The sequence below is a fragment of the Lissotriton helveticus genome, chromosome 4_1 (assembly GCF_964261635.1).
Source record: "Lissotriton helveticus chromosome 4_1, aLisHel1.1, whole genome shotgun sequence".
In the NCBI taxonomy this organism is placed as follows: domain Eukaryota; kingdom Metazoa; phylum Chordata; class Amphibia; order Caudata; family Salamandridae; genus Lissotriton; species Lissotriton helveticus.
Genome location: NC_136063.1, coordinates 437,985,559 through 438,006,884, shown reverse-complemented (window position 1 = coordinate 438,006,884; position 21,326 = coordinate 437,985,559).

The window sequence follows — 21,326 nt, the reverse complement described above, 5'->3', positions numbered from 1 at the left end:
TGTGCCAATATCTGACATGAAGTATAGGAAATGAAGGGTTGCTATAAAATTCCTCTTTCTGCACAGTTTTTACAAAGTAAAATATAGTAACTGCAGTAGTCTGTAGTTTTTTTTAATAATAAACTTTATTGCATGATTTAAAAAAACCTTTGCAGATTACAAAATATAAAATATTTAAAAATAGACGTATAAAAGAGAATATGAGTTCCAGTCCAGTGTGAATAAAAATGGCAAATGTGCCTTACCAAGTTCTTATGCTAGTGGAGGTTCACAGGTTTGGGTCCCATCACAAAGTTTTTTTTCTGCTTGATCCAAGTACCTTACTAGGGCGCAGTTTAGTTTGGTGTTCTGAGGATCAAAGCCTGCCAGAACTGCTGCTCTGCATGATCTAACCTTGTTTATATTCCAGAGTTTCCTTAAAAGGGTCCGTCTTTCATGCAGCAGGTTTGGGCAGAGGCATAAGATGTGAATGATGTCTTCTTTGTGATTCCCACAGAGTCAACAGTGTTCATGGTCGTAGTCTCTTTTCCATTTTGGCAAGTGACACAACAGATTGATGACACCCAGTCTCAGTTTTAGGAAACTTAGTTTTGTGCGTGCAGTGAATGGTAAGGTTAGATACTGCTGTGGGATCAGCTGAACATAGGATTTCAATGTCATCAAACCATGACTTCTTTTTGCTAGCCGAGCCTTATCTTCTACTAAAGAGAGTTTTTTTGCACTTATTTTTGCTAGCCGTTTGAATTCGTTTTGGCTTACTTGCAGGTTCCAAAGGTCATTCAGACCTAGAGTTCTTAAACCTTTTTCCCAATAGTCATGCCCTGCTTGCCATAGGTTCGTGTGGAGGCAGACCCAAAGGTGTTGAGCTAGGCTACCTTCCTTCGATGACCTCAATTTATGACAGCACAATAGAAAGCTCATGGCTTTGGCCAGTGATCGCTTACAGATGCCCAGTTCCAGTCTGATTTGGGCTGATGATGTTTGTGTTGGTAGCTTAAACACTGTTCTGTAGATTTTTGCGATGAATTTATCCAATTGGCCACTGTCTGATCCTTTTAGCACCTCGCTTCGGTAGGTTAATGTTGGAATGATCTTAGCCTGCGCGACCTGTATTGTTGGAGTAAAAGTTGGGCCAAGTAGCTTTTTATGTACGGAACTGATTGCAAAAGCAAGTGCTGAACCCTTCTTTTTTTGTTCTTCTAGGTGTGTTTTGTATCTGCCGTTGTTATTGAAGTGAAAGCCAAGGTACTTATGGCAGTTGGATTCAGCAATGCTTTCCCGGTTCAGTACCCAGACCAGCTTCTTTGCCCTGCCTGGACGTACCGCCAAAATTTTGGTCTTCTTGTTGTTGATATGCAGCTCGTTCTTGTTTGAGTATTCGGAGGTTGCATCCATAAGTCTTTGCATGCCAATCTTGGTTTTGCTAAGGAGGACCACGTCGTCGGCATTTAGGAGGTTTGTCAACACGAGACCAGCTAGTTTGGGAGCTTGGGAATTTACCTTGTTTAAGGCTTCGGGAAAGTCTGATAGGAACAAATTGAAAAGTGTGGGGGCCAGGACACATTCTTGTTTTAGGCCTTTTGTCGTCAGAATTGGGCGTGATAGTCTAGAGCCGTCCCCAATCTTGATCCTGACCCATGTGTCCTGATGCAGAAGCTGTATGGCTCTTAAGAGGTCGTTTGGGATGTTTAATCTGGAAAGCTTCTGCCAGAGCTTGCCCCTGTTCACGGTGTCAAAGGCGGCTCTGTAGTCAATGAATCCCATATAGAGTGGGCAAGAACTGACCTCCGCCTGATTGATCAAACAGGAAAGTGTCATAAGATTGACTGAGGTGCCAGTATTGATTGTAAATCCAGTTTGATTCGGAGGAATTACTGAGTGGTCATTAGCCCATGCCCTGAGTGAGTTGAGCAGCAAACCGGCAAAATACTTTGCTTCATTGTCTATAAGGGTTATAAGGCGGTAATTCCCAGGGGATTTTTTGTCCCCACCTTTGAAAATTGGCACGAGAATTGACCCCTGCCAAGAGGGCGGAATGATGTTATTTTGCAAGATTGTGTTGAAAAGAGTAGTTAACGTTGTGGTCCAGAAGGTCGAGTCCTCCTTAAACAAGGCCTGAGGAATTCCTCCTGGGCCTGGAGCTCCGTCCTTGCGACTCTTTTTGATCAATTTTTCGATTTGGACCTTCTGGAACGTTCTTATTTCTTTCCCACTTTGATTTGTGGGACTCTCTATTTGTTGTTCGATTTTTATGCCTGCAATGAAAGGTCCCTCCGTTGTGAACGATTTTGTTTGGTGATCGAACGGCCAAGCTGCCGCTTTTTGAGCAGTATTTCCTACAATTGTGGAATTCTGATGTGTGGTTTTTCCTTTTTGGTCGTTAAAATGAGTAAGCAAGAAGTCAACCCACTCAGACTCCAATCTGCTTGACGACGCAACTTTTGGGGCACGCCCGGATAGGCTGTTAATAGTACACCAGAACCTTGCAGAGTTATTTGATTTAATCTCTTGCTGTAGTCTGACCCAGAAAGAGTTCCAGTGAGTTCTGCGTTGTTTTCTTTTTGCCTTCTTCAGATGGCTGCGGGCCTCTCTCCATTTTGTTAGTATTAGAGGATCCATTGGATTTGTTTTTGCCGCCCGCCACATCCGATTCATGGTTCTTGTTGCGGTTTGTATCTCGGAATTCCTACAGGGCATCAGCTTTGGCCCGTTCAAATTAGCATGCCTTATCGGTTTGGTGTGTCTATCGATAAGTTCAATTGCGAATATTGACCAGTTTTCAATATGGTCGTTAGTGGTGCTGCTAGTGCTCTCGATGATTTGTTTGGCCTCTGTTGCTACTTGTTGAAGATTGCTGAGGGAGCACTTGATTCGTTTTAGGTTGACCGTGTGGCTGTCAGATGACAGTGCCCTTTCTTCATCATGTTGGGTTAGACCGAAGGTAAGCGATATTTCTTGCGGGCAATGATCGCTTTCAGTTCTGATGCCAAAACTGAACCCTGTTATTTGGTGAAGGAGTGAGAGGCTAACAAAGGTGTAATCAATTAGCGAAGCACCATTATTCGATACGTAAGAGAAGCTAGGAGGCTCATCTGGAGGAAAGTGCCCGTATAGTGCTCTGAGACCCAGATTTTCGAGGTTGCTTTGTAGAGTGCGACCCCTCGAGTCTTTCTTATTCCATCCAGGATGGTCCTGCAGTGGGATGACCCAGGTACTTTCATGTGATTTAGTCACTTAATTTTTTTGTAGGTCCGACCTTAACCACTTGTTGAAGTCACCAGATAGTATTATTTCTGGATTGGGGATCCAGTTTTCGCTCTTAGTACAGTCGCTATTGCCTCTTCTGTGAAGGATTGCCTTGGGCCGAGTTTGGATGGACGTAGGCGTTCATTAGGATGAAAGTCCTGCGTTGGCATTTGTTGGTGGTAAAGGAGATACCCACAGACTGAAGGGAGTGAGATGAACTCACTAAGTCCCATGAGGCAATTGCGTTATTTATTGATATATATATACCCAAACCGCCGCTGCCTCTGCCCGAAGATTTCAATTTTTGAGCTGGAGTGTGATGAGTTTTGAAACCTTCTATTTGCTGCGGTTCGAAACGCCATGTCTCTTATAATAGTATTATATCGAATTTTCGAAAATAAGAGATTATCACTTCATCCTCCATTTTGTGATTTAGACCGTTGATGTTCCACGAGCAAATCTTTAGAGGACACATGTTTGCGCTCTTTTGACTGTTGTGCTGTCAGCGTAGGAGCCGAGTTGTGTTAAGGGTTCCAGCCAGCCATGACCATGTTCCGTCCAAGTTCCGATCCCTATTTGATGATATCCTGTCATCTCTTGGTTTCCTGTCCTTTGGGTCGCAGGAGGGTTTTTTTTTTCGGGCACCCCTAAGAACTGAATATACTGTTCCTTTTGCCGCTCGTGTATGCTCAGGGAGGCGACTAGCCTGCAGGACGTATCGGTAGGCCGCTTCTCTTCTGGGTTGTATGAGTATGCCCCACAACAAAGTAGTCTGTAGTTATAATTCTGACATTATTCCTAAAATGAATTGATGAATCAACATTTCTGACAGTAGGAGATAGTGTAGTTTAACAATATGAATGATAGCAAATAATTATATCAAACTTTCAAAATATATTGTTTTAGTTCATTAAAACAATAACAATGTTTTTATTACAAATGCAATTTAAAAACCATAAGATGAAAGTGCAACTGTGCATGATAGCCTGCAGGTTCACACTTCTTTTATAAATAATGGTTCAAAGAAATTGCTAAAAGAGTCACATCAAGGTAAATGAGGCAGCCCCTCCAATCGATCATCCAAATCACTGACATTAATTTCTCAATCGCGGGGACTATGGTGGTCAATTACTTAAAGATATATCAGATGGGAGCCTTTGTCAAGAATTTAACCAGATTACAATTAAATTGTGGGTCTTCAGGCTTGAGGCTGGGAATTATAGCTACTCTGTATGATCGAATGCTTCTGTCATTAAAATCCTTTTTTTATAACATTGATTGCAGGGTAGACAAATTAGGACAAATACAGACTAGGTGGATAAAGTCTGCATTCAGTGGGTTCGCTGTAGGCCCATGTTGGCAGACTCGCTCGTACAGGTATAGGGCCAAGGCACAGGCTAATTATGTGTGCTGGGAAGGGGGTTCCTAGGTAAGTTGCTGGTTCCAGGGCGCCATAGCTGTTAATCACCATCCAGGCATGAGATCGAACCCTGGGTTTATTTTTATCTGCTAGGCTCGAGGGCAGTTTTACAGCTTTGTTTACTGCCCTTTTGAAAATGTCGTATGACATTTTGAAGGCCCATATTTCGGTCAGGTCCAACTGTTTGATGGAATTTTCTAACTATTTGCGATAAGCTGACGGGTCTCAGTTCAGTTCAAATAACTTTATTCGATTCATATGAATCATAAAAGTATACTATACATGCATAAAATAGTATGATGAAACTTAGGACTTTCTATACAACAATTGGGGCACATGCATATATTATTTCACAGTTTAAAATGTTAATACGAATTTTAACAGATTTTAATAATGCACAACATTTCCTCAATGCATCCTGGATATATGGCAAATTTAAAAACTAAAATCACTCAAGGCCCAATTTCCCTGTCACAACTCATAACATTTCCTAATTACTAATGCAGTTTTAATAAAATTGAGCACAGCGTGCCAATAGCAGCAGTGGACAAAGATCGTAAATAATTAAAACCTTCTTGATAAGATCAAGGGTGAATTTTCTTTAACAGAGGCTTAATAAAGCGTGCCCTAGTATCTTTATACAATGTGCAAAACAGCATAAAGTGCATTGTGCTTTGTTGGGCTAAATTATTACAAGGACATCTCTCACACCAACTTGCCTGTTTAGGAAAAGCCACAAGAAAGAGCCAAGTGCAAAGACGAAGTCTGGTCATAAGGAAACGTGATTGTGTACGGATAGTAAAAGACAAGTAAAATTGCTGATAACATGACGGCCCATAAGCTATTATGTCATTGTCCCAGTTGGACGTTCTCAGTTTGTTTTAATATTCGGTTTTTATGGTTAGTTTCATATTGGATTGTATGCCCTCCGGATTATCATAATAGTGTCCCAAACCAATCTTATTAAAAGTATCCATGGCATAGCAAAGCCAGGGGATAGACAGGCCATTTTCCAAATTCATACAATCTCTAATGATTGCCCTGGAGAATGATAGCTCGTCCGAGGTCCACACTTTTCCCCATAGAATCAATGGGGCAATGTTTACTCTATCAGATCCAGACCCACTTCTAAATGACAACATGTTGTGGGAGAGCTAATGGGAATCATCAATAATCTTTTCAAAAATGTATTTTCCAAGTTTTGTATCTGGTTGCTTTTCTGATGACCACATACACCTGCCCTGTAAGTTGCTACTGACAGGCATTTTGATTTATATAGAGTTAATATTTCTGCCATGGGCTTATGCCCCCGCTTGCATGCACTATTCGAGCAGCAGCTTTCTCAATAGAAGGTTTCTCAACCCGAGCGTTCGCGACCATCCGCGACTACCTGCACCACCGGGAGGTGGATTTTTCCCCTCTAACGCTCAACAGCTTGATGTTGGCGAGTCCAAGCAAGAAAAAAACTCTGTGGAGCAGAAAACTCTGCAAACTGCATGAACGGAGCGGAGTTCACTGCCCAGGCCTCCCCTTGATGAGAACTAGAATTCATATTGGTAAGCGGTTTAGAGGAGATGGTTTCATGGTAGTAAATAATGACATCAATGTATTCTTCTACTGAAGACTGGAGGTGGCATCCCTGACCATCTCTGCTCTGGGATATGGCTCTGTTGCCAATGTGCACCAAAGATATACTGCTCCCTGTTTTGAACCCATTTCCATCTGGTATGTTTGTATGTATCTATTTATGCATATTAGTATTTGATCATTTGTATAGACTGAACCTCCCTAAGAAAGCAGCAGAGTTCTGTAAGGTCAAAAGGATGAATGGAGTGAATGGGTGATTGGAGACGTAGCTGGGTTCTGGGTACAGAATTTTATTTTACTGCATCATGATGTAGCTTTCTTTAGAGAGGTGCACCTTCAACTCTTTCCTAAATTGGAGCAGGGTCTTGAAGCTCCTGATGGATATGAGGATGTTGTTCCAGATCCTGAAGGCATAGATAGCACAGCATGCTGCCTTATCTTTTTTCTTTTTTACACTTCATTGTCATCAGTCGGATGCTGAACTGACAGTGGCCTTACCGAGAGTCATCAGAGATGGTGAACTTGTAGGATAGATAGACGGGCTGCTGGTTGTGATGCCTTTGTAAATGTGGAAGCTGGTTTTGAAGATAGTGTGGGATGGCAAGGTTATCCAGTGGAGTTCCATCAGAATGGGGATGATTTGATCATATTTCTGCAGGCCCTGGATGAGATATGCTGTGGTGACTAGGATGCCCTTATGAAGTGGCAGTATCGAAAATGGTTAACCATGGAGCTGGGTGTTTCCACTCTATAGTTGTAAGAGTATGAGGACTTTAGTAGCAGTTCTGAAGTCACTCTCTGGAATGGTTTCACTTTCTTTAGAATAGAGGACTGATACCAATATGTCTTTTTCTGCAATGCATTCCTTGAAAGAGAGGTCAGTATCCAGGGTGAATCAAAACAACGTATCACTACTTTAAAGTTGAAGTTCAAAGCTATCAAGGTTAAGCCAAGTTTTTACAGTTTCTTTTTTGCTGCTCTTGACAAATAACGCAAGTTCTTCCTTGGTGGGATTGAGCTTCAGGTAGGTGCTCCAAATCCAGGTTTGGATGAGAAACAGTCAGTGTTTGAAGCATTGGATGTTTGGAGCAGAGGTGACTTTTAAGTAGAGTTGTGTATCTTCAGTATATTGGTGAATAGGGATGGTGTTATTTGTGAGTAGAGCCCGAAATAACTCCATGTAGAATCTAGCAGATCCGCTGTATACAAGTGAAAATCAATGCTATCACTCTACTGAGTTGTACCAATCACCTCATCAGGTTGGTCAGGACCCCACAGATCTCATGCTCTCATCTCAAGAGCTTCCACTTGGATATCTGATCTGTTTAAACAGTGACTTAATTCAGTTGAGGGTTAAATCATGATGCAACTGAGTTGGAACAAAACAAATAGGAATTCAAGGGATCCTCAAATGGCATAACTGAAAGACAAATGTAAACATACCCTTACTAAAGCATGTTTAGGTGGACCTAGGTGCTACCTAAGAAAGTACTGCACAAGTTCAATTCTGTTCTGATGAAGTATTGCAGAACTTTGGAACTTTCGGTGGGCAACTTGAAAAAGAGTGTGTAAACTGCACCAAATGGAGGGAGAACAATCAACAACAGTTGACTTCACTAGAATCAGACAGTGGACAGCTGATCAAGATCTCAAGATAAGTGCTGCTTGTGCAAGCATGCAACGGAACCAGCACATGTGCTGAAAAGAAGAGCCAACATCCAGAGTGTTTGTGGCTTGTGACTTCCATTAGACAAGCTAAGACAAATACATTCTTGAATCACCAGTCAGAAATTATTACGTGTATGTTTGTGGTTACTGAAAACATCTTCAGATTTACTCAAGACTGATCCAAAGTTATTGCATACAGCTACTCCAAGTGAAATAATATGAACTAATAAAGATTCAGCTAGCAAGTGAATTTTTATGGGATCAAAAACGCAAGCACTGGAAACTGGAATAAATGCATGCGTGGTCTTTGGTTAAACACTATGAAGCCCTCTGTTCACCTGTCAAAAAATCTCACAAGTACTAACGATGGTGTAAGATGCAGTAAATAGAGCCTGTGGGTTAAATGGTATACACAATGAGGACTGGTTGGGAAAAGTAACAGCACACTTGGGAAAAGAGCAGTCATTAGGAAATGCATGTGCACTGTTTGGGTATCGCCTTTCCCAGGTGCAGAGGCAACTTTGTTTTCCTTTTAGGTTTTTATTTCATTGTCCCTTTCCTCCCTCCAATTGTCTTATCAACCCTCACATCTATACCTCAACATCAGTGGAAGTTTCACAGGCTTAGGAAATCAATGGAAGAAAATTAATTATACATGGTCATTGTTGCACACAGCCATGTCCCCGTTTCGCATTCAAAGTGGTAAGGTGCCTGTTGAGTAAGCATTCTTTGGGGCGACAAATGTCCCTATTATTATCTGACTGCTGGCCTCCAGCTGTTGTGTTTGCATGTGTATTGGCATTTCTCACCATGACTTATGTGACTGTTTCTCTAGTATTAGCCATTCTTTTTATGATCTCTTCCGCGCTAATCCAAGCAGCAACTGCCGTGAAGGGAACGGCCATAGATTACTCCTTACCTGCTACCATCTTGTCCTGCTCATCGCCGTGAGGGGAACAGCCACCTGAGCACCTGCAGAGTCCTCAGGCCACGAGACTGCGTGAGGACTACACCTCCCAGGGGGCCTTGCGGGACACCAGCGTCACTCGTCAGCGGAGGACGCCGGAGGCCCTCATAGGCAGCGCGGCCCTCCCGCAGCACGGGATGCGCTAATCCAAGCAGCAACAGCTGTGAGGGGAATGGCCATAGATTACTCCTTACCTGCTCCCATCGAAGTCCTGCTCATCGCCGTGAGGGGAACGGCCACCTGAGCACCAGCAGCCTCCTCACGCCACGAGACCGCATGAGGACTACACCTCCCAGGGGGCCTTGCGGGACGCCAGCGTCAGTCGTCAGCGGAGGGCGCCGGAGGCCCTCATAGGCAGTGCGGCCCTCCCGCAGCACGGGACATGCGCGGGCGTGCCCGGGTGCTGCCTGGGCAAAGCCCAGGCCAAGGGCGGCCCGTCCACGCCCAGATAAGGCTGGGCTGGGCCACCTCCCTGACATTTTGATCGGTAGATCAGGTTGTCAGCTTCTTATACTGGTAAATGAGTATGGTTATCACAGACTAATGACTAATGGAACATTTCATTGGAGTATTTCCCCCAAAAAAATCTTTTTATGAGTTACAATTTATGGACTTCTTATTTTTCACGGATTATCATCGATTTGCTCATGCATTTTTGATGGAACATTGAACACAAGCCTTTCCTACACGTTTTACTTGGCTCTATTAATGGTAAATAGCGCTATATCTCCATTTGGTGCACAGTAATCTTTGTTAGTACACAATAGAAATCACTTGTTTTTTGAGAATCTACCTGCCCACTTAGTATTCACACGTATTCGCTCCAAGCGTTTTGTATGTAATAATGGGGAAAAGGAAAGCAGCAGAAGTGATAACCGGTAGGAAAAAGATTCCAAGGACCCAGAAACAGCCAAAATCAGCAGCTGAGAACTGCAAACTAGCTGCCATTGACAACCTCATGGAAGAGGTAGAGAATATGTTGTCTAATGGCAAAGAGTCTAATTCTAAGGAGAGAAACAAAATCTCATCGTACTATGGTAAAAAGGATAAAATTATCAGTGAAGAGCCCATTAGCCATATAGTCACTGTCCATCAAAGTCATGAAGAGGCCTTTTCCCCTGCAATAGCTGTCTCTAACCCAAAAACGGGAACTAATATGAGCAAAACAACCTCACTTAGGCACAAAACAACAGATAACTTAGATAAAGATAAAGATAAAGATCATGACAGTGACTTGCAGGAAGAGATTATAACTATTGAGTGCTCCAACAAATATTCGGCATTAGAAGAAAATCCAGAAGCAACACTAGTGTCACAATTTGGGAGGGAGCAATCACCTAATAGAAGTCTGTCTAACCTACCCCCACTAAATGCCCATGTACAGACACATACTACTGACACACACAGACTTGTGTTAGATTTGTCTACTAATACTGAGTATTGTTGAGGAAGACGTCAGAGCGATAAAAAAAATGATAGAAACCATCACCAGCAAATTACACACAAGTGAAAGGGGTTTAGCCACCCCAACTGGAGTTAATAAACCCATAGAGAACAGTTCGAGTGACACTATCACCAGAAATGATAAGCCTAGGAAACAGACTGAAGGAACACTAAACTGCTCCCAAACTCACACAGCTTATCAGCGTCATAATATAGACCATGCTCATGGTCTCCGACCAAATCTAGATCATACGGGGGCTAACTTAAAGGAATATCCGAGAGCGCATAGACTTCAGCAAATGCCGCCTTATATAAAAATGCACCCTGACAGACCACCCGCCACTAGAACACAAAAGGGGGACTGGGATGGTGGGAACAGACAGACAAAAGAAGTATCGCAACAAGAACCAGGTAGGGAACCCCTACAGCGGGTTCACGGGGGTATTGCTACCTACAATATTTTTCTTACTAATGTCCCAAGGCTAAAACCAGGTACCAGGGAGGATGAGGACTCCTTGGTTAATAAGGTTACACACTGGATAAGAACTAAACGTCAATGCCTTTCCGTAATCAGAACTGACATAAAGAGTGCTGAACGGTTACAACAAGAGGGAGGGGACCTAAATGATATCAGATTAATGTTCTATTCGAAAACAATAGCTGATAACCTAATTACCCTGAATTTAAGAACCCACTCCTTATTTGATTCAAATATTTGTATTAGACAAAACAAAACTGGTACATCCAGTGGTGGTGTTCCCCCGAATCCTATGATGACCAAACACAATATTGGTGCTCCCTGGAAGTCTTTGGTGTCTCAAAACAATCTTGAAGCAGTGGATTGACTGAATCTGTCCATCGACCAGATTTTGACAAGATTTAGGACACAGTTTTATTCGCATGGGGACCAGGATGTAGCCAGATTGGTTAGGCAAAACAGTAACAAGGCACCCGTAGTAGTATTTAGCCCTACTGCAAATCAAGGATTAAATGAATCACAGGTCGAGGGTCTGTTATTCTAGAGAATAGTGCCCCCAAATTAAATGCTGTTAAAATATTGTCCTGGAATATAGCCGGACTTATAAAAAAACTCCTGGAACCTGACTGGCAGGACTACATAGATAATTATGACCTCTGCCTTTCTCAAGAGACCTGGGCGCTGGAACCACTATATAAGGTGGGCTACAGAACGTTTAGCATAGAGGCTGAACAACCGAAAAAAGGAAGACCCTCAGGTGGACTCTTAATATGGGTTAAAAATCATGTAAATGCCGTAATCGAAATTCTACCTACCAGTTCAGATGACATCCAGGGACTAAGCTTAACGCTCCCCAATAAAACTAGGATCTCTATTTTTAATATATATATAAGACCAAGAGATCATTCTAAAGAAACACCATTAGCTAAACAGCTGGGAGGAATTCTTGATTTAATCGCACCTAATGGCCCCATTATAATTGGTGGTGATTTTAATTGTTGTTATGAACCACTAAGGGGCATGGAAACTATATTTGAAGAAGAAGACTTGGCATTGGGTATCCCACTACTTAGAACAGAAAGATCTATGGGGTGTACTGTTTCTGCCCTACAGATCCTCGATTTTACCATAGAAAAAGGACTACAGTCCTGCAATGGTAGATCCCCCTCTAACTTCACACGTGCAAACACATTCTCAAGGGGCCAATCGTCCTCTTGTATAGATTACATTATGATAAGTGCTGTACACTGGGCCTACATGACTGATTTTAGAGAAGAGGCCAGGAGGGAAAGTGATCACTTCCCCCTATGTTTAGTTCTCAAAGGAAAATACTTCCAGAACCTTCCTAGATTACGTTTGGAGGACCTACAGCCCATAATGAGTAATAATAGAAGGGCAGTTAAATGGCCATCTATCTTAGGAAAACTTGAACCCCTTACTTTTATTTATAACATTTTTAGTGATCTCTTATCTTTCTTCTTTTTAAATGAGATCTCGAATCCTATTCTAATTACCCAAATCCATTCAACATTAGTGGAAAATTTAAAACCTCATCTTACTAAAGCAGGGAGAGGAAAAGGTTCTAATAACAATAACATGTCACTGGCTAATCCCTGGTTTAATGAAGACTGTAGAGAAGCAAAAAGGAACCTAATTAAGGCCCTAAGGTTGAAAGAACCGGTTATAATCAGACAAGAAAGGAAACACTATAACCAGGCATTAAAAGTAGCACGTAGAAATTGGGAGGACTCCAGCTGGGAAGATCTGCTAACTGCAGCAAGGACAGGAGATCAAACCTTATTTTGGTGGATCATTGCAAATGGCAATAAGATAAGCAAGCCAGCTCAGGATTTTAACTTAGACCCCAACACATGGTTTAGACATTTCACACATCTATATGCATACCCGGGTTTGCCATCAAGTGACAATTTACGCACTATCAAAGAGTTGATAATGTCGAATGAGATTGAACCTTTACATTTTAGTATTTTAGATACTAAGCAGGCTATAGCTGCCATTAAGTTGTCTAAAGCGCCTGGCCCAGATAACATCCCTGGAGACCTCTTTAGCCATGCCTCCGAAGTATGGGCACCATACATCAATTTATTGTGTAACGCAATTAGTGGAGGGCAGCCCTTCCCCACATCATGGAAGGGTGAGGAGATCTTCCTAATATATAAAAAGAGCAGTAGGGACGACCCCGCCAATTATAGATCTATCAGTTTTAAAGATATTACCCAAAAGGTCTACTCCAAGCAGATACTGGACAAGCTCAATGATTGGTTAGTTGAAAATGATATACCCTGCCAGGCAGGGTTCAGAAAAAGAACTAGCACCATAGATCAGGTGTTTAGGCTGTTAACCATTGCCTGGAAATATACCAAATTAAGATCTGGTAATCTGTACGCGGCCTTTATCGATTTAAAGGCCGCTTTCGACTCAATCCCAAGAGATCTTTTGTGGATAAATCTGTTGACACAAGGGGTTCCAAAAAATATACTGGTCCAACTCATTAGACTACACTAAGATAACTTTGCAAAAGTGTGCCTGGGAAATGGTGGGAGCTGACAGAAGAAATACCAGTGAAGAGAGGGGTGTGCCAGGGCTGTGTCCTGGCGCCTACCCTGTTTCTTCTCTATGTCAATGACATGGTTGACTTCCTACTAAATGCAAATCACGACTCCCCGAAGCTAGGTGGTACCCATGTATGTGCCTTGACATTCGCAGAAGGTAGAGGTGTGGCGCCGTGGCCAGGGTGACTGACACTGGAATCTGCGGATCACGGTTCGATCCCCCACACCAGATTAGCTCAGCACCATGTGACCCTGGGCAATAACTTGCTTAATCTTCCCGACGGCCCCCAGCGCGTGGAGACCCTTACGGGTGATTGTTTGTGCTTTACAAATGTGGATTATTATTATTATGATACCATCCTGCTTTCTCAGACACCTAAGAGACTGCAAAACCTTTTAAACAAACTTGATGTGCACTGCAAATAATTAAAAGGTTTACAAATAAATCCTGCGAAAACAAAATACAAGTCTATTCGGCCTCATCAAAGTTTTAAGAACAATATAACGTTGAATGGTGCAGTTTTAGAGAGGGTCCATACTTTTGTTCATTTGGGGGTAGCTATAGATTCCAAACTTTCATGGTACCCATACATAAGAAAATATAGAACTATCTTAATGCAAAATTCAGTACCCATAGTGAAAAAACTCCACCCTACTGGAACAAAGTCTATTACACCTGCACTTGAGGTGTACAAATCCAGGGCACAAACTGCCGCTCTGTATGGCTCTGAGCTGTGAGGTGGGGAACAACTCTATGCCCTAACTGTGGGAGAAAATAGGGCCTTAAGGGCAATGGTCCCCCTCCCCCAAAATACACCGGTGACCCCTTACATGTACGAATTGGGGTTAAAACGCATTAAGAATAGGGCAGTCTAGATGACTTTGTCATATTGGATAAGGATTTGGGTTACTGATGAACTTTCCACCTATAGGCAGGCATTGGGAGAATTAATTGCGCTAGACACCCATGTTACATTCCCCTGGTTGGCAAATATCCGCAGATGGCTTTTAGATCTGGGCCTAAGCAAATTCTGGACCTACCCTGATAGGCTGACTGCCGAATCAAAAAGGGAAATTAAAAAAGTTTATTGGAATTTTATTGTGCACTCTGCTGAATGTCAGGAGTGGATCTCCAAAAAGGAGGCTGATTTCCTATCCAAGAGGGAACCCAAAGTGCCTTATTTTTACATCCTCCCGAAAATACACAAGGGGACTACCTCGGTATCAGGACGCCCGATTGTATCAGGCATTGACTCTATCCTTGAGCCCCTTTCACAGTTTTGTGACTACTTTTTACAACCGCTGGTCAAACAAATATCCTCATATGTTCAGGACACTACCGATGTCCTACGCCTCTTAGACAACCTAGAGGAGGATATCCAGGTCGACTTCCTCATCACCCTAGACGTAGAGGCCCTCTACACTAACATTCCCCAGAGGGCCACACTCGGGGTGATTGAGAGAATTCTCAGTGCGGAGGAATGGAGCTCTCCAACACCACCTTCCTTCATCATGGAATGTGCAACCCTTGCCCTTACTGAAAACTATTTTGAGTTCAAAAGGCAACATTACCACCAGACCCAGGGCACTTCCATGGGCAGTACTTTTGCCCCTTCGGTGGCCTGCCTATACATGGCAGACTTCGAAGAAAGACACATCAATGGACCTACGAACCCCTACCATCCCAACATCAAGTTATGGAAAAGGTTCATTGATGATATCCTGGTACTTTGGATGGGCACTTAAGACTTATACAAAGAGTTCTTCAGTTGGCTTAACACGCTGAATGAATACCTGCATTTTACCATTACGGCGTCTGCCTCCAAGATTGCCTTCTTGGACCTTACGGTAAGACTAGAAGGGGGAAAATCGATACCACCATGTATCGCAAGCCAACAGACTGCAACAGTTTACTCCATTTTACTAGCCACCACCCGAAGGCCCTGAGGTTAAACTTGCCCTTCGGACAATTCTTGCGAGTCAGGCGTAATTGCTCCAACCTATCAGACTACAAAACCGAGTCTTCATTGTTGTCCAGAAACCTGAGGGACAGAGGATACCCCACTAGGGAGATAACCAGCGCACGCAAACATGCACAGAACAACCACAGGGGTGCCCTCCTTGAATACAACACTAGGACCACACAGGAGACAGATCTCCTCACTTGCGTTACCACCTTTTTGCCAGCATCTACCGAACTAAAAAAGATAATCACGCGACACTGGCAAATTCTGAATACAGGCGAACTCAACTTCACAACACCCAGGTTTGCCTTCAAAAGGTCCAGAAACATAAAGGATATGTTGGTACATACTAGGCCAAAAAAGACTGAGTCAGCAAAACAAACCACCCTGTGGCAACTACCACCTGTACGGGGCCATTACCAATGTGGTTATTGCAGTGTGTGCCCTTTTACCAGCACCTACAAAACCATCCTCCTGACGGACACCTTCCGCTGGGAAATACGGGGCCACACTAACTGCAACACCCCTAACTGCATCTACCTATTGAAATGCCCGTGTGGCCTTCAATATGTGGGCATGACCTTCCGTCCTGTGAAAGTCCGCATCTCTGAGCACAGGAGTAACTTCCGCTGCAAGAAGACCAACACCAAGATGTGCAGGCATTTTCTAAAACTAAACCACTCAGCTGACTCACTATCCTGGCTAATTCTTGAGGCCTCCCCAGACAAATCCAAACACAACCTTTTCTTAAAGGAACAAAGATGGATCCATCGGTTGTCTACCGATAGACGGGGCTTGAACGAGGACATTCCCTGGAGCTCCCTGTGAACCAATCACCATAACCGTAGGCACTAGTCAATGAGTGACGCGTGCAATTGGCTGATTCCATACCTTGGTTCAGTACCTGGCATTTGGGTCAATTAGAAGCCCGTCATATTCCACTGTAAGACCTCTACTCCAACAGAGAACCCCCCATGAATATGGACAGGATTGTTGCATTCTCTAGTTTACACCTGCTTTAGCCTTTGTGACTACAATCTATCCCCTGTCACTCCCTTGGTTATCTAACACTAACTATGTGGAGGTATTTGATATTCACCAATCCGCTGTATGCGCCGCTATTCCTCCAAGTCACACAATAAGAACAATAATACCCCATTTTTTAGTGCCATATTGGGCACCGTAATGAATGTTGTGATAGATCCCACGTTGTATAACTAATCTTCCCATTTTGTTAATTTGATAATCACGGACAAATCCATAACATTGGTCTTTCCTAGCTATTATTTACCACTCCATCATGGCCGCCACTCTGGCTATACTGATCACATGACCCGGGAAGATTGCAACTTCCTGTTCTCAAACTAACCCGGCTCCCTATTTAATCCTAAAACAGACGACCAGGTCCTCACTATCCGGACACGGTGTGAAGGGTAGGCGCAGCAGGCTTCGGCACAGGCAGTCAGAAGTAAGTGTCACACGCAGCAACTTATGGGCAGATGAGGTTATTTCGACCAGCACTGGGCGGCTCCCCGTCACACAGCTCCAACCTAATCCGACTTACGCATAATTCAGGGACTTGATTTACTGCGTCTTCCCCCTCCCTCTCCCCACACCCCCCGCGCAGCTTCCCTGACCCCATAGCTTTTGTCTGGGCTTTGAGCACGCTTGACCGAGAAAAAGGCGGCTCCTGCCGTAGCGCGCAACACTGGTCGCGGTCACACTGCGACGCACGCCAAATTACCAATAAACAATAAATAACCTCCCCCCCGCTCCCCGTCATTTGCACGTACCTCGCTTCGATTAAGTAACTACGGCGGTTTATCTCTAAACCGCCAACTGAGCGAACTCAATTGTTTTTCACTTGCTGAACCTCTAGTTAATCCACCATGATTTTTTCACCGGTACTGACACGCCCACTTTCGCGCAGCCAGTCAATATACGGGCCATGGAGAGCTGACTTTAACCATATATTTGTACACCACCTGGCGCTGTTTTTACCTGTGGGTTCCATAATTAATTTCGAGATGGCCCTACATCTGAGTTTGGGCTTCCTCCAACAGCGAAACATATTCATCCAATAAGGAGCATTTCCCTGTTTTTGTAGTTACTACCCACATTGGAGTGAGACCAATAGCCACATATACTGGACCCGACCAAGTAAACTTGACAAAGCGGAGCACTTACATAACAACCTAACATACCCCCCCTTTGTTATGTATCACTGATCTGCATTGACTTCCCTCCCCAGCCCAAACACATTGGCTTCTCGCCCGATGCCAGATCCGCCGGGTACTGTTGACACCCCTTAACCCTAACCCTTAGGTGAGTAACAGCCACACCTATTCCAAGGATATGCGATATATTTTAATGGATACTGCTGCATTGAGTTTTAACTTGATTTTACTACATACTAGTCACCTTCTTCACTAGTATGTCACTTATGCACAGTGTGTTCACGGTTCGCACAGTGTATTTACGGTCACTACAGTATCACTTGTTGTTGCTTACCTGTTGTAATGCTCTCCTTTGCCTCCCACTACTCTAGGTAGGAACAGTGTCAGACAGGTAGTACAACTAATGTGTTTTGTTTAAACTGATACTTATTACTAGATCATGTTTAGTAGATTTTAGCTTCCCAATAGGTCCTGAAGAATCGCAGTCAACGAACTAGATGCGAGAAACATGTCGACCACACCTTTTACACCTTTAGCCCTGGATCACTCTGGGAAACCATAGTTCCCACAAGTACCGGCTATCCTTGATTTTACTTGTGGCAGAGGACCACCAGAACAAAATTGTTTCCGGTACCTTGAGCCACATTTTACCCACACCCACACTATCTACTCTTTACTGGCCCCTCACCCGCACTTCACCGTAAGGCAGTTGGATAAAAGATCTCCGACAAAGAGCCCCTCTTTGAGGTGAGCCCGTTGGGCATTGCACCGCCTGCCCGACGAGGAGTATTGCCGATGATGAAGCATGACACTCGCAAGGGTGTGTGAGGCCATTATATCCAACACATTGAGTACCAACACAAATAAACTTCTTTGACTTGACTTGACTTTGACTCCAACACATTGGATACCCAGGGGTGGTCCTCCAATTGAGCACCAGCCCCTCCCTAGTGACCGTTCCCTCCCTTCCTTTTCACTCCTTCCATTCCTATAGGAACAGCCCAGTCACCTCTTTGTTGTCTCCGTACTTGGGGCTACGACTGTGGCCGGACCTTCCATTCTCCTTTCTGTGAATGGAAATAACAGCCCTACTGGATCGCAATTGATCCCTTCCTTTCCCCTACTTGTTGTTACACTAACTCATGAATAGTGCCATTAAAAGCATTCTGTAGAAGCCAATCTCCATTACTTAAATCGTAATAGACAGCAGTCCCACCAAACACAGTGCTTCACAGAATGGATGACTATGATAATGAATGAGGGTCAATGATGGAGGCACGTCTAGATGAGGATGCTCCACCCCCTCGGACTTTAGGACAGGAAGAGTTTGCTATCTAAGCAGCATCATTTGTTCCGGTGTACTCATAGACTAAGCGAAAGACTGCCTTTTAACTCAGACAGCCCTGATATCTTTTGGTCATTTGCTGAGCTAATGCATCTCTGAGAAAGGATATTAGTGCTCATCAAACAAACACTTGCCTTTAATCGGTCCTTTTCACCCTAGCTTTGAGAGTGGTGCAATACGGACCAGGCTGCACAATATATCAATCAACAATAACATCAAATAACCAATAACAAACCCCCAACATAAAACTGTTCCTCCATTCACTACCTTCACCCACTCCCAACTCACCTCTCGTTGCACTCCATACCCCGTTCTGTTCTTCATCCGTGTCTTCACTTCTCTTCTAGCATCCTCCCCTGTATCACCAGGCATTACACTCATGCCTCTATCCCCCATCATTCACTCTCCACCCCTGAGGGATGGGTGCGCCCACCAGAGACTCACCAACCCCTTCCAAGTAACACCAACCAGGGAACCCCCTTTAGAGCGGTTATCTGCCCCCATGCATTCTGTGCATCTTTCACCTACCTAATCAAGCAACCCTCTTGCACCAAATAGCCTCCTTCAACAACTTGCTCACCACATCCCTCATCTCCATCATATATTACGCATTTCCCATTCTTGAAAGATGCACACCATCATCCCTGAACAGTAGCTGTTCCTCCAGTCGCAGTCCTGTATGAGCTATCACTTTAATGTCCTTTTCCCCACAAAAAACCCTCATCGCTCTGTTAAGCTTTCAACGAGCTTTCTTAACAGCCCCATGTTTAAGTGCCCCTCTCCGGGGAACAAATTCTGTCCCAAGCAATGCAGGTCCCTGCCATTCTTTGTTTCATGATCTCCAAGTCTCTTAGCATCAGCTGTATGAGCACCAAACCCGACAGCCGAATCAGATCACTCTCACCCAAGTGCAGTTTTAACAAGTCCGGGCATCCTTTCAGGTAGACCATCTTCGAGAGCCAGGGCAATAGTGCCTCCCCGTCCTCCTTTTCCCCACAAATACACCTCGTGATGGATTCCTCTGAGTCTCAGGTTACCGTCGTACATCTGTTGCTCTGCATACTTGGAGGCCCAATGCACGAACGAGTGACCGATGATCCATGTGACCGTCTTGGCACCCGGGCCACCCACGCAACCTACGGTGAGAAAAAAGCATTAGCATCACACTTCCAAAACCCCCCATCTTCCCTCCCATCAGGTACCGTCCAGACCCAGACCCTTCATTTACGCACATAGCGCTCGCAGAACCTAGATTTCATTGTCCAATCTGCCGAATCCTATCCCAGGACCAACCCCGATGCGCTGTCACCATTGCCGCCCCAATAAGCAAAATGTGAGTTCCAAAACCCACCGGATTCAGACTTAAACATCTCATGGCCATGCACAACACCGCCAACAATTGTGCCGCTGTCACCCTTGTCCCAGACGTATGATAATCTCTCCTTTCTGATCCCGCGCCACCTGCAGGACCCTTCCCCATACAGCCACCGGAAACGCTCCCTCGCAACCACTCTCACTCAGCCACACCCATTTACTGCACCCCAACTGATCGGTCTTGGACTGCCCCAACCAAATCCCCAGGCAGCCCACATCCAACCGAACCTCCTCATAGCTCCTGCCACCCACCCCTCTTGTCCCCAAGAACTCAGACACCCTGAAAGCCCCAAAAAAACATCCACACCATAAGGAGGCAAAAAAACGCAACCTCAAAACCATAATAACAACAGAAAGGCAACGCCTCAACCAACCTAACCAGCAATCCAAACGTAATTGCCTCTCTCAAAATCCCTTGTTCACCCCTTTCCCTTTTCCCTGCCCAAACCTCTGAGTACCCTGCCTATGACAACATCCTTTGTAGGATCAAAACCGAAAAACAAACTGCAATAAAAGGACACACCCGCCAGCTTTCCTGCAATCGTCTTGGAAGACAAACCCTTGTCAATGCAATGTAAAACAAACTGTAACATTCCCTGTTCCATAGTTGAGTGGTCTCCCATCGACATCTCCCCACACCAGCCCATAAAGCATCCCAATTCCGACCAGGCCAATCTGTATGTTCGTCTCGTGGTATCAGCTATAGATTGCTCCGCCAGGCCTATCACCCTCACTCCCCCAAGGCCCAGATGCCGTCCGTCAGTTCGGTCTTGTACTGATCCGCTTCAGGTGCTAGCTGCCGGTACCTTCGCCACTGCAAACGGGACAAAGCATCCGCAGTGTCATTATTCGCCCCTGGGATTTTGCTCGAAACACCACATTCAATCTCAGACATTGCAGCATAAAGCTCCTCAACAATCTCAGCACTCTCAAAGCCCTTGCCCGCTACCGGTTGACCAACTCTACCACAGTCATGGCATCAACATGAAACAGCAAGGACTGATTCCAAAATTCAGAGCCCCACACCACCAAAGCAACCAACAGGGGAAAGAATTCAAGAAATGTAACGCTCCTCCCTTGCTTC